Genomic DNA, 14,850 nt, shown 5'->3' with positions numbered 1-14,850 from the left:
TCCTCCCAAGTCTAGGGCAATCCCTTACCATGTGGCGTCTGTCACCACACTCAAAACAAGCTCTAGGAGGACGTGGCGGCTGTGACTAGCTCGAACCAGGTCTGCTGGACTGACCTTGGAAAGCACCTCGCATAAGAGGCATGCTAGAAACCAGAGGTGCATAATTAGGCTCCTGGGGCCTAGGGGGAGCTGGAGCACTACTGGCTATTGGAAGAGCTGAATGAACAGGGTGACTCACATAACCCCTACCATGACAACCTACAGCTAGGATACGGGCACCAAAATAATGGCCCGACTCTCGAGACCTCGTGGCCTCCCTCTCCCTAGCATGCATACCCTCAATCCTCCTATCAATTCTTACCATCTATTGATGAGAAATATCCATCTCCAACTCACAAGCCATGCTAGATCTAATACTGGGAATAAGGCCCTCAATAAATCGGCAAACTCTCTCGTGAACAGTAGAAACCAAGGCTGGTGCATGCCTAGCTAAACTAGTGTAACAGACAACATACTCTGAGACATTCATAGCACCCTGGCGCAAATGCTCAAACTCTATGCGCTATGCGTCCCTGAGGCTCTGAGGGACATACTCCCTCAGGAACAGATCTGAAAACTGATCCCAAGTCAGTTAAGTAGCCTCATCTGGACTGTCTAACTCATATGTGTGCCACCACTCATAGGCGGCTCCTCGAAGCTGGAAAGTAGTGAAGGAAACCCCGCTCGATCCTGATATACCTATGGTACAGAGAATGCGGTAACTCTCATCTAGAAATCCCAGAGCATCCTCCGATGATAGACCGCTAAATACAGGAGGCTTGTACTTCTTGAACCTCTCAAGCCTCAGCTGCTCCTCCTCGGAAGCCGCTGCCTTGTCCTCAGGCTGAACTGGCACTACAGGCGGTACAAGAATAATCTCAGGGACCTGCTCAACATACACTCACTACTTAGGAGCGCAGGCAGCGGGAGTCTGTGCTCCTCCCCCGGCCTGGGATGTGGCTGTAGTAAGGGGAAACAACCTTGCCTGAGCCAAAGTGGTGTACATGCTCATGAACTATGCCAAAGTCTCCTAAACGGGCTGTAGTAGTAGTAGCAGTAGGCGTGTCAGGTGCCTGGACTCCGGCTGGATTCACTGGTGGTACCTCGATGGCAGCTCGCGCAAGTTCCCTGACTGCACCACGTGCGTGCCTTCGGCCTCTACCCCGGCCCCAACCTCTGACAACTGCATTAGGGGGCATGGGTGCCTGATCATCTCGGGTAGCATGTGTCCTCACCATTTGTGAGAGAATAGAAGACAGAAGTTTAGAATTGTGATGTCAAAATATCGCACGATAGGGAAATCAAATGAAGTGGAATTTTCCTAATGGTTACACAGCCTCTCGTAGATAAGTACAGACGTCTCTGTACTGATCAGCGATACTCTAATAAACCGGCTTTTGATCCATGACTCCTATGAACCTAGAGCTCTGATACCAACTTGCCACGACCCCGGTTTGCCCTCCGTGAACCATTGTGATGACACCTAGTCTCTGTGACTAGGTAAGCCTAAATTGCGGAAGAAAAACCAAAATTTAAAGAAGTGAAACAATTTAAAACAAGAACAAAGAAATAATAGTATTTAAATGTGCCACTCGGCATACACCATGTTTAACTCTCAATACCAATACGTAAATCCAAGACCCGGAAACCCAAGAATCACAAACTAAGATCAATACTATATAGCTCTAACTCTGGAATGTCTAATAAGAACAGAAATATACAGAAGGGCTAAATAATAAAAGCATGAATAGAAAGGGATTTCTCGGTCTGCGGACGCGGCAGATGTACCTCGAAGTCTCTAGAGCAGTCGCTTCCTCAAGGATGATAGGCCTGATTAGCGGTGCCTGTACAGAAGTGGCATGAGTACACCATAACGGTACTCAGTAAGTGCCAAGCCTGACCTCAGTTGGGTAGTGACGAGGAAAGGTCAGGGCCTTACTGAGATTAAATAAATATAAAGATGACAAGATAAGGTAAGCAGTACAATTGAAAATCTATAGTAAGAATCTATACAGGTTAATAAGAGTACAATAACGAAACAGAAATAAAGGCAAACACCAGGAAATACCACTCAAAACAAGGATGATAACCGGGGATCTCTTGGTATCCCGAGGATCTCTTGGTATCCCCAATATATGCTAGGGATCTCTTGGTATCCCGAGGATCTCATGGTATCCTCAATATATGCTAGGGATCTCTCGGTATCCCGAGGATCTCTCGGTATCCTCAATATAGGCTAGGGATCTCTCGGTATCCCGAGGATCTCTTGGTATCCTCAATATATGCTAGGGATCTCTTGGTATCTCAAGGATCTCTAGGTATCCTCAATATACGTGCCAGGGATCTCTTGGTATCCCACACCTTAGTTTAGATCATAAATACATACATGGGATCTCCTGGGAAGCCGTCCCATAGTCCCAAAGTAAAAACACACAACAACAACACAAGAATACCCAATTAAGCTAAATTTCGTACCAAGTAAACAGTTAATCCTAGACTAACATACTTCACGTAATGCAATTAAGGCAGTTTAAGCAAATAGGCAATTAAGTCAACTAAACATGCTTTTCTAAACTAGCAACAGGCTAAATTCATAAGTAGAATAAAACAAGAAAAAGAACTCAATTGAAATACTTAAGAAAAAATCGGATTTTCAACAATAGCTCAAGTACGCGCTCGTCACCTCACGTACAAGGCATTTCAATTATCAAATAGATCATATCCTAAGGGGAAGGTCCCCCACACAAGGTTAGACAAGCCACTTACCTCGAATCAGCTCAAAATCAACCCGACACCACGTCTTTGCCCCGATTACTCGACTCCAAATGACCCAAATCTATTCAATTCAATTGCATGACATAAATAACATTTCAGTAACTGATTCTACAATTAAAGTCTAAGCTAATACGCGAAATTATATAAAATGACCAAAATGCCCCTCGGACCCACATCTCGAAATCGGGTGAAATTTACATTTTCAAAAAATATCGTATTCCCACGAGTCTATTCATAACAAGAACACTGAAATCGGAGTCCAAATGACCCCTCAAATCCTCATTTAAAGGTCTCTTAAACTCAAGCCCTAATACCCATTTTTCCCAAATTTCTCACCACTAATTATGTCTTTAATCACATAAAAATGAGTTATGAAGTCAAGGACGTTACCTCCAAGTAATTCCCCTTTGTTTTCCTCAAAAGTCTCTCTTAAAAGCTTCAAACCCAGATGAAAATGGTGAAAGAATCCCTCAAATTCGCGAAGGCAACTATTTATATATCCTGCCCATCGATTTCCGCATTTGCGGCCCTCGGACCGCATCTGCGGTCCCGCTTCTGTGGACACAACATCGCATCTGCAACTTTCATTAAAATGCCAGCTTCCACATCTACGGACCTCTAATCGTAGGAGCGGTTCCGCTTCTGCGAGCCCTTCACCGCATCTGCGGTTCCTGAGGAATTGACAAAAAGCCGCTTCTGCGGCCCTTTTACCGCTTCTGCGGCGCCAAGACTAGCTGCTGCAACAACTTCAACTCCAAAATTTCCCCCGTAACCATCCGAATTCATCCCGAGGTCCCCGGGACCTCAACCAAAGGCATCAACATATCCTAAAACCTTATTCAAACTTGTACAAATCTTCAAAATACCTCAAACAACATCAAAACAACCAAAACACATGGATTCAAGCCTAAGTTTCTAAAATCTTCCGAATTCCTCTTTCGATCAAACACCCAACCAAAACACATCCGAATGAGCTGAAATTTTGCACACACATCCCAAATGACACAACGGAACTACTGCAACTCTCAAAATTCCATTCTGGCCCTCGGATCAAAATCTCACTATCGGACCGGAAACTTCAAAATTCAACTTTCGGCATTTCAAGCCTAAATTAGCTACGGACCTCCGAAACACAATCCGAACACACTCCTAACCCCAAAATCACCCAACGGAGCTAACATAACCATTTGATTTCCATTCTGAGTCCGTCTTCACACTATTTCAACTACGACCAACTTTCCAACACTTAAGCTCTCATTTAGGGACTAAGTGTCCCAAAACTCTCCGAAACGCAAAACCGAACATCCCGGCAAATCAAAATAGCAGAAATAAACTCGGGGAAAGTAGTTAATAGGGAATCAGGGCATATATTCTTAAGACAACCGGCCGGGTCGTCACAAGTGCCAATACCAACTCCATCACAACATCATCATCAACCAATTCCGTACCCACCAACCACTACTTACCACACTCCCCAAAACACACAACCCATTCCCAATCCCTAAAACTCCACCAATGACCATCACTATACCTAAGTCCCTGGCATCCATCAGAGCAACCCCATATACGTGGAAACTATACCTCATTCTACCCAACCAACCTCCTGTGCACCAGAACCTTCCGAGAAGGACATGCTCATTAAAAACATGGCTGAAGAACTCAAAAAGCTAATGGGTTGAGTTCAAGGTGTTGAAGGCGATAGAGGAATAAAGGATTTAAACTATGAAGATCAGTGCATGCAGCCAGATGTCGAACTACCAGAGGGGTACAAACCTCCCAAGTTTGAAATGTTCGATGGTACAGGTGATCCCAGGGTTCATCTAAGGACCAACTGTGACAAGTTTGTTGGGGTCGGAAAATATGAAAAGACATGGATAAAGCTCTTTATGAGGAGCCTTACTGGGGAAGCTTATCTTGGTATATCAGCCAAAATCTCAAGAAATTAGCTAATTGGGTAATCATGGCGTCAGAGTTTATGGACCAGTTCAGGTTTAACACAGAGAATGCACCGAATGTTTTCTATATTTAGAATCTTAAGAAGAAACCTACTGAGACTTTCCGCGAGTACACTACTCGTTGGAGGTCGAAAGCGGCCAAATCCAGGTCCTCTTTAGACGAAGAACAGATGAATAAGCTCTTCGTCAAGGCACAAGATCCACAATATTATAAGAGACTGATGGTCATCGAAAAATCACAAATTCTCTAATATCATCAAGGTAGGGGAAAGGATTGAGGAAGGAATCAAGAGCGAGATGGTAACGAATTTTGAGGCACTATATAAGCCACAAATAAGGCACTACAATCAGGTGGCATATCGAAGAAGAGAGATGTTGGGGCCGTAATGGTGGCTCAAGGCCCAAAATCTCCACTTACATATCAAATACCTCCTCCCACATACCAAAGACCTCCACCCACATATCAAACACCCCCACCCACATACCAAGCATCACTGCCTACATATCAGCCCTTATCTCCCAGATATTCCCAACCAACCACTATCCATCACACCTATAATTCCCAACATCCCACTTCCAATCACCACCAGCTTGCCAAAATTATCCAAAACCAAGACCTAACTTCGACTACAAGCCACCCAAATAATACATCGCCATTGCTGAGCCCATCGACCAACTGTATGAAATGTTGAAAGCCGCAGGTTACGTCACTCCTGTTCCCGCTGTGGCACTAGAAAATCCATCCCAATGGGTCAATCCGAACAAAACTTGTGCATACCATTCCGGTATGAAAGGGCACACCACTGCTGAGTGCCGAACATTGAAGGATAAGATCCAGACGCTCATTGACAACAAGGTCATACAAGTAAAGGAAACCGCACTTAATGTCCGTAACAATCCCCTCCTTGATCACAGAGGTGATGATGTACATGTTATAGAAACTAATGAGGAATGGGACCCTGAGGGGTCAATCGGGCTAATTTGAGAAGGCGTTGACTTTTAGGTTGCAGTCACACTTACTCCTATTGTGGTTCAAACTCAGGGAACTATTGATGTTGAGGTAAAGGCATCCGTTCCATTCGAAGTAACAGTGGCTCTGCCCACAGCCGCCTCCGCTCCATTTGAAGTAGAGGTGGCCACACCTTTCATTGTGACGGTATCAACCACACCCCCATTCAACTCAAAAGTAATACCCTGGGATTATGTTGCCGAGGCTCTGCAAAAAGGGAAAACTAAGATAGAAGAATCCGACATTGTACAAGGGATGACTAGAACTGGAAGAGTCTATACACCTGAACACTTGGGAGGTTCGAGTAAGGAGGCCACTACTAGGCATCCAATCATTGAGACTGGGTCAGATGACCCATGGAGGAAAGTACAGGCAAAGGAATACTATGACCATCTGAACAAAGTCCTTGCTTAGATATCTATCGTGTCACTATTGCAGAATTCAGAGGCACACAAGAACGCTTTGATGAAAGTACTAAGCGAGGCTTATGTACCCAATAACATCACTGGTAGAGAAATGGCCAACATGGTCAGTCAAGTGCTAGAGAGCCATAAGATTATATTCCATGAAGATGAGCTACCGCCCGAAGGTTTGAATCACAATCGGGCGTTGCATATTACAGTGCAATTTGAAGGTAAGTTCATTGCCAGGGTCCTAGTTGATGGAGGTTCGAGCCTAAATATTTGTCCATTGGATACTATGAAGAGATTGGATAAAGGTTTCCATGAGATACTAGTAGGAAGCATGAATGTGAAGGCTTTTGATGGGTCCCAGAGGGCCACGATCGGGGAAATCAGCCTTTGCTTGCAGATGGGGCCAACTTGGTTCGATGTTAAATTCCATGTGCTTGACATACCAGCCTCATACAATCTTCTTTTGGGCCTACCAAGGATCCATACTGCTGGAGCCGTGCCTTCCACACTACATCAAGCCGTGAAATTTGAATGGAACCGTCAGGAGGTGAGCATCCACGGAGATGGGAGTAACCCCATCTACACTAGTCAAACCATCCCGACCACTGGACATAGAAGAAGGTTAGGAGGGGAAACCTATCATCACATTGAATGGATCAATGCCGTCGAGAAGGATAAGTGGTGGAGTAACAAAATAAAAATCATACTAGCATGGTCCGGATATGAACCCGGCAAAGGGTTGGGAAAGAACCTCCAAGGTATCACCAAGCCAATACAGCTGAAAAATCATGCTACCACTTTTGGGCTCGGATACCAATACACATGGCAAGAGTACATGGAGTGGTCACCTCCATGGCGTGGACCATATTACCCTCTTGAGCAGCCAATGCCCTATTTAGAACAAGCTTTCCACCAGGCCGACACAATATGGGGGACTGCGGAAGAAGAAGCACTAGCTGGGTTGAAGAATTTGTTCTTGGAGGTGTGAGCACGTGATTTTTGCCCTATATGAATTACTCCCATAAATTCAAAACAAAATAATTTCTTCTCATTATTTGGAATTTTGAGGATTTTGTGGCATTTTCTGATAATTATCTGCATTTGTCTGTGCATTTTTATTTTTGTTTAATTAATGAAAAATACAAAAAATATGTTGCATTTGCATTTAGGATTTAATTTTACCTTTTAGGATTAATTGACAAATTAGTTGTTTTATAAAAATGGAAAAATCACAAAAAAAGAAGAAGAAAATAGCTCATTTTGCATTTTTAACACTTTAATTGTGAATTCTATAGTTTTTCTTTTAATTTAGGATTTAATTAATTATTGTAAATACTAGAGTGATTGATTAATATAATTGGGTAGGTTAATTTAGTTCAAAAATTTAATTTAGGTTTTATTTTTAATTTGAAAAATAAAAGGATTTGAAATTGGAAAAGAAAAGGAAAAGAAGAAAGAGGATTGGAATGTTGGGCTAAGTAATTAATCTTTCCAGCCCCAATGTAAAACCCATCCAAGCCTGCCCCAATCCAGCCCAAACCCGCCCTATTACCCGGTCTGGTCACCCCTTCAGCCGAAACGACACAGTTTTGGATTGTGGAATCTGAGCCGTTGATCTCCCCTTGATCGAACGGCTCAGAACTAAACCTTCATATGTATTTAAGTGTCCGAATAAACCCCACCCCCCTCAGAACCCCCTTCCACCTCGTTTCTCTTTCACCTGCGGTCTTCAGAAAAACCCCCAATCCCTAACCCGCCGCCCCCAGTTTCCACCGCCTTGAGCCTGGCGGCGCCACCCCAAAGCAACCCAAATTCACACCCTAGAACCCCTTTACTTCCCCATCCCAAATCCATGATCCTTTTCCCTCGAATCGGACTCAAGCTCCTCGAATCTTAGATCTAAGTCAAGCCCTAAAAATCCCAAAAGCATCCAAATCAAATTTTGTTGAAGATTTAGGCCTATCTTGACTTTATTTGTGTGTTCTTGCTAAGAACACACGATTAATATCAAATTGGGCTGAAATTGGGAAAACTTTGAAGACTCAGTCGCCGTTTATTATTGGTTCGAGACTCTTAGGTATTTTTCCTTACCTTTGGATATTTTTGTTCTATTCTCATCTTCTTCTACTCTTTTTTTTTTTTCTGATTTTCATTTTTTTTTGTTTTTTGTTGTTTTGTCATCTCTTCAAATCGGCCGCATTCGCATGTCAGTTTTACAATCTGTTTAATTAGTGTTTGTTCTTTTCTGTTATTTTTTTAAGTTTTAATGTGTTTTAGAGTTTCTGTTTCTGCGTTGGGCCCAAAATTGCACGAGTCCTTCGGATTCTGTAAACGAACTTGTAGGTTTCTGAGCTTTCAATTATGGAATTGAGGTTCCGTTGAAATCAGGAGCCCAAAAGGGACTTGGACTTGGGTTTTGCAAGCCGGACTGGGTTTTAACGATTGGGTCAATTTGACCCATGGCCCGTTTGGTTTCAGGGGTAAATAATCAGGGCTCGAGGGGTAGTTTAGAAAATTGGGGAAGGGAATATTTGTGTAACTGAATGGGAAGCTTCTAGGAAGCTGGGGAAGGGAACTTATTTGAACTTCTGAATTTTCAACCAGGGGTATCTAGGCTAAAATGAAAATCTGAGAAGGGCCTAAGTGCAGAATTTATTTCCTTAAGGCTGCCCTACTTGCCTTGCCTATAAAGGCAGATTTTCTTGCCTTTCAAGGCAGATTTTTGGAGGAGAAAAATCCAAAAAAGAATGGCTAAATGTTTTCACTGTTCTATTGAACTTTTCTTTTCTTTGATGTCTGAAGTTTTCAAGTTCCAAAATACTTTCTGATTCATCTGGGGTTTAGAATGGATTGAATTTGGGTTTGTAAAAGCTTGATTTTAAGGTTGTGGGGTACTGTTTGATTGAAATTGGGTTTTAGTTTGTTATGCCTGTTGGTTCAAAGTTGATTTTTGCTGGTTATTTTACTGCTGCTGAGGTTCTGATCTATTGCTGCTTTGCAACTGACTCCATACTTCTTGGTTTCCCTTTTTAATCTTCAGGTACTTCCTGGATCCCATTAGCCTATGATTTGCCCATCAGAGCTGTGTAAACCCTTGGATTTGCATATAAATGATAATGAGATTTGGAACAGAGCATGAGTTCTTTAAAAATCAGTCATGTGTGTTGTTGATGTGTCAAACTTGTTATTCAAATCTTTTTTTTGTACAAATCTTAGCTTGTCATTCTGAATCCTAATGTTGTTTAAGTTTCTTATGCATCTAATGTATACAAGGTATGGACCTTGTTAGTCAGGTGTAGTGGCAGTTTATTCAGCCCGAATGGCTTCTTTGATTACTGAAATTACAAGGATTTTACTGTTGTTGTATATGCATATTTGGTATGCACTTTTAGTATTCTATTAGAAACATAGGTTGAATTTTAGTTGTAGTAGTGGAATTCTTATCATTCTTGAAACATAGAAATTATTGAGGACTAATTGTAGGTTATATAGTAGCATAGTGTTGATTTTCAAGTGTTGATGAGACTTACTATCATGCTTGATCACATAAGGGAATGCAGGTTCTAATAATTGTCTCATCTGGAAATGTTAGTTTTAAATTTTGGGTTTGATGTTAGTTGGTATGTTATTATCTCAAGTATTGGTCTGAAGTAGGCATTGGTCCATGTTAGGCCACAGATTTGAGCAATACGAGCGATGGAATCGTGGGCATCACTTACTCGTTGTGAGTTTGAGTTTTGGATTTTCATTATTCACTAAGACTTGGGCTCCTTATGGCCTAAGCTTGAAGGCTTGATGTTTGATTTACTCTACCGGTAATCAGATGGGTTCACGTAGATACCTCTGGAATTTTCAGTTGTTGCTCATGTGTCGTGGGGACTCGATCTCGAGTCCTGCATTTGCTGATCTCAGTCTCTAAAAGAAATGGGTTCATCTCAGGCTCAAGCCTTAGAGGCACTTGTAAATGGGTTATGCACTTCATGTCATTTGAGCTCGTTCAGTGTCGTTGAATCCATTTTTCTTCCTTGTTTAGTCAGCGTTGCTGAAGCAGTTTTTTTAATAATTTGGTTATTTAACGCAACACCTGTCAACTACGAAGTAGATTCGAATTCTTGAGTTTTAAAAGGTAATTAGAACTCCTTTAAGCGCCCTTTCACCGACTAGGTTCCTAAAATGGGTTTGAGATGTGCCATTTAGCCAAGCACATAATTCATGGACCTCCAAAGAATAATTCAAACATCTATCGAAATTAGAAATCGAGGCGCGCCATTTAGCAAATTTTCATGGCCCTTGCAAAGTTGCTAACGTGTAGTTGCTTTAGGTGCATATTTTAATAATTTACCTTCCTAAAACTCAAGTGCGCATTTATGTCACCCAAATCCAAGTCTCAACGATATTAAAATATGTCAAGAACCGCGGGTGCATTTATGTGACGTGGTTCGAAACGTGTTTTAATAACATTGCAATTTTCTTTAAAACTTAAATAAAAGCGGTTAAAACCAAAATTTGCACATAGGTTCATAATTGTTTAAAATCAGATAATTAAGCCGAATATAACAGTTAAGAGACCGTGCTAGAACCATAGAACTCGGGAATGCCTAACACCTTCTCCCGGGTTAACAGAATTCCTTACCCGAATTTTTGGTTCGCAGATTGTAATACAAAGTCAATCTTTTCCTTGACTCGGGATTTGAACTGGTGACTTGGGACACCATAAAATTATTCCAAGTGGCGACTCTGAATTTTATTTACAATAAATCCCGTTTCGATTGTCCTTTAATTGGAAAAACTCCCTTATATACACCCTCTCGGGGGTGTAGGAAAAAGATGAGGTGTGACAGGAGGATGAAGACATGGATTGCAGTGCCATAATCGAGGAGGAGGGGGAAGAAGGCCTCACTATTCAGACTGTGGAGAAGGAAGATTTTCTCTGGAACTGGACCGCCACACCATCCTGAGCCCGTCGAGTCCCTGGGTAACTTGGTAGGATTTACCTCTATAGCTGTTTTAGGCATTTAAAATTTCCTGTAGTTTCGTTTTATTATTTACTTGTTTCAAAATAAAAGCTCGATTCATCGAGCCTTGTTTTGTTTGAACAATTTCTCAAGTTTTAATTAAATGCATTTGTTCTTTATTATTCACTACTATCTTCACACTTTTTCTTTCCATAATGCTATTATTACTTTTCCTGATGAACCAGTGACTGTGACATGTAATAAGGCAACGCAACATGAGAACAGTAATTTAGGGGAAGAAGACGTTATACCTGAGGAAATTGTCAGAGAGGTTGAAAATTTTGAGAATAAGCCCAAGTCCAACCTGGACGAAACAGAAGCACTAGATTTGGGAGACGCCGAGACCGTCAAAGAGACCCTCATCAGCATTCACTTGTTGCCAACAGAAAAAGAAGAGTACATTCATTTCCTAAAAGAATATGAGGACATCTTCGCATGGTCATATGATGACATGAATGGTTTGAGCACTTCCATAGTAGCTCACAAGTTGCCTACTAATCCCATGTGCCCGCCAATCAAGCAGAAACTCAAAAATCCAAACCATACATGAGTTTGAAAATCAAGAAGGAAGTTACCAAGCAGATCAAAGCCAAGGTTCTTAGGGTGGTTGAATATCCAACCTGGTTAGCTAACATCGTGCCAGTTCCAAAGAATGACGGGAATGTAAGGGTATGTGTTGACTATCGGCATTTAAACAGAGCAAGTCCCAAGGACGACTTCCCTCTGCCAAATATACACATTTTGATTGACAACTGCGCCAAGTATAAACTCCAATCCTTTGTGGATAGCTTCATGGGCTATCACCAGATTTGGATGGATGAAGAAGATGCAGAGAAGACAACTTTTATTACACCTTGGGTGTATACTGTTACAAGATGATGCCATTCGGTCTGAAGAATACTGGGGCCACTTACATGAGAGCCATTTTTAACTAACATGAGGAGCACTCATACTTGTAGAAATGTAAGGAGAAGTCTGGCCAAAATCAATCAATTCAGACGTAGTCAAGAGATACTATGCTTAGATACTTTACATTTCCTAATTTGATGTAATTGAACTACGCTTGACCTAATTCCCATTTAAGAGGGGATACGTAGACAGTCTTATGGGTTCGGTCATATTATAATATAACTTTCATTTTCCCCAAAATCAGAAACTGGGGTAGAATTTTGAGGAGGGTCCTTAAAATTTCGGAGCAAGTCCAGCCAGCGCCATCGCATGTCGAAAGTCAGTAATCAGTTAAGAACTGGGGCAGAATTTTGAGAAGGATTCTCAAAATTCCAAAGAAGGTTCAGCAGGGTCCATCATTCGCAATCAGTCAAAGATCATCTACCAAACTGAGGCAGAATTTTGAGGAGGACCCTCAAAATTCCATAAGAGAGCTGCAACATCTTTGAGATGTGTCACAGTCACAAGTTCATCAAAATTACTTGATATATCAATACGTTTCTAAAGAAACTCTATTTTTCAAATATTGCATATTTTCGAAAACTCTATTTCCATAATAGTCAGGTGTCACCCAGGGGAACTCGAAAGGCTTTCAGAACGAAGCAGAGCAAGGCCGGTAGATGAAGCAAGACCAACCTCCCCTCACAAAACTTACAATTTTTCTTTGAACGCAGACACATTTGACGTAACGATAACACTCGCAAAATATATGTACACAAAGATAATTCACTATCTATCAGGCCATCAGATATCGAATACATTTACAGCTAAGAAATATACTACTCTTACCTTCTATTCACTCTTTGCATGGGACTAATCCCTATCCCCCCACATTTGCATGAGGCTAATCCCTGCCTCCTTACTTACATGAGTCTAATCCTTGACTCCATGACTGCATGAGGCTAATCCTTGCCTCCATACATGCATGAGCCTAATCCTCGCCTCCTTGTGGTGTCTGTTATTTGCAGACGACATAGTAGTGATTGATGAGATGCGAGGCAATGTTAATCTTAGGCTAGAAGTTTGGAGACAAAATCTGGAGTCTAAAGGTTTCAGGTTGATTACGACTAAAACAAAATACTTGGAGTGCAAATTCAGTAATGTGAATCACGAGGCTAACGTAGATGTGAGGCTTGATACATAAGTCATCACCAAGAGAGGAAGTTTCAAGTATCATGGGTCTATTATTCAAGATAATGAGGAGATTGATGAGCATGCCAACATCATACTGGAGCAGGTTGGATGAAATAGAGGCTTGCATCAGGTGTCTTGTGTGATACAAATGTGTCATCAAGAGTTAGAAGTAAGTTCTATATGTAGACATGTAATTTTTGACTATCCCCGAGATTTTTCACATTTTAGCGTTTAAATATTTTGTTTAGGTTTAATATTGCTATTTTAACTAGTTTTGACTCTTTTACTTTATTTTATCACAAAAATAAAAATTACAAAAATATTTTTCTTTTATTTAGCTAATTGATATTTTATCTAGTTACTCTTAGTTTATCTACCTCTTGTAAAGATTTTAAAAAAAATACAAAAATAGTTCTACTCTTAATATCTAGCTTATTTTAGTAGTATATGTTAATTAATTAAGAGTGATTTCTATATTTTATAAATACATTATACTTTTTAGAATAAGATTTGGGATTTAAGCTAAAAGATTTTTAACAATCCCAAAACTAGTCTCATTTTGAATTTCCTTAAGCAATTTTGGACCAACCCAATTCCCCTTAGCCCAAATAACCTATAATTCCTAAATCCAAGCCCAATACCCATTAAACCCAAAAATAACCTAATATCCTAAAGTGAAGACCTAATTTAAAAGAAGTTGGAAAGGGCGGACCCCTTCCTCTTTTGAATTTTTAGCAGCCGTACCACCCTCATCGGCGAACAAATAGTCGCCCCTCTTAATCTCCCTATCTTCTCCATTTCTCCAGCCTTAGATCACCCAGCAGAAACAAGACCTCTCCATCATCACTCTTTCTCAAACAAAACTCAGCTGCAATTCCCATTCCCCCGCACTCATCTCCATTCCGCCTCTGCCTCCAACCATCCTCCATAGCCGCAGAGCTCCCTCACCACCACAAACAAGAAACATACATACATATACAAGAACAGAAATAGGAAAAATCGAGACAGAACTTGAGAGGGTTTTAGAAAGAAAAAAAAGGTTCTAGGATTTTTGGGCTAATTTTTGACTCTCTGCTTTGTATAAATCTCAGAAAAAACAAAAAAAAATCTATAAAGAAAAGAGTTACTTTCTGTATTCTTCATCTTTAATTCCGATTTTTGAGTTTTTTCTGAAAAAAAATGGGTTTCGCTTGAAGTTTCGAGGTTTGGTTTCGAGTTCGTCGTGGTTTGTTGATTGCCGTTCGAGTTTTGGTTCGTGTTCGCCGTCTTTGTTCGTTCATGTTGAAGTTTTTTTGTTCTTCTTTCGCACAAGATATTTTACTCATTGATTTCTCCCGTTATTACTAAAGAAATTTTGGCTCAAACAGGTTCATTTCTTTCCTTTTCACTCTCATTAATAGTATGATTGAAATATGATAGGAGCCTTAGGTTTGTCAGATTCGAAAAATGTTCGAGGTTTGGTTTAGAGGGGATTGATTGAGAGTTGATTGGAATGAATTTCTTGGGTTATACTTAGCTCATTAGTTGTTCTGAAGTGCCATTTCTTCCCAAAAATGTTTGGT

This window comes from Nicotiana sylvestris, chromosome 2 (assembly GCF_000393655.2).
Source record: "Nicotiana sylvestris chromosome 2, ASM39365v2, whole genome shotgun sequence".
NCBI classification, from domain to species: domain Eukaryota; kingdom Viridiplantae; phylum Streptophyta; class Magnoliopsida; order Solanales; family Solanaceae; genus Nicotiana; species Nicotiana sylvestris.
Note: the sequence above shows the minus strand (reverse complement) of the source record.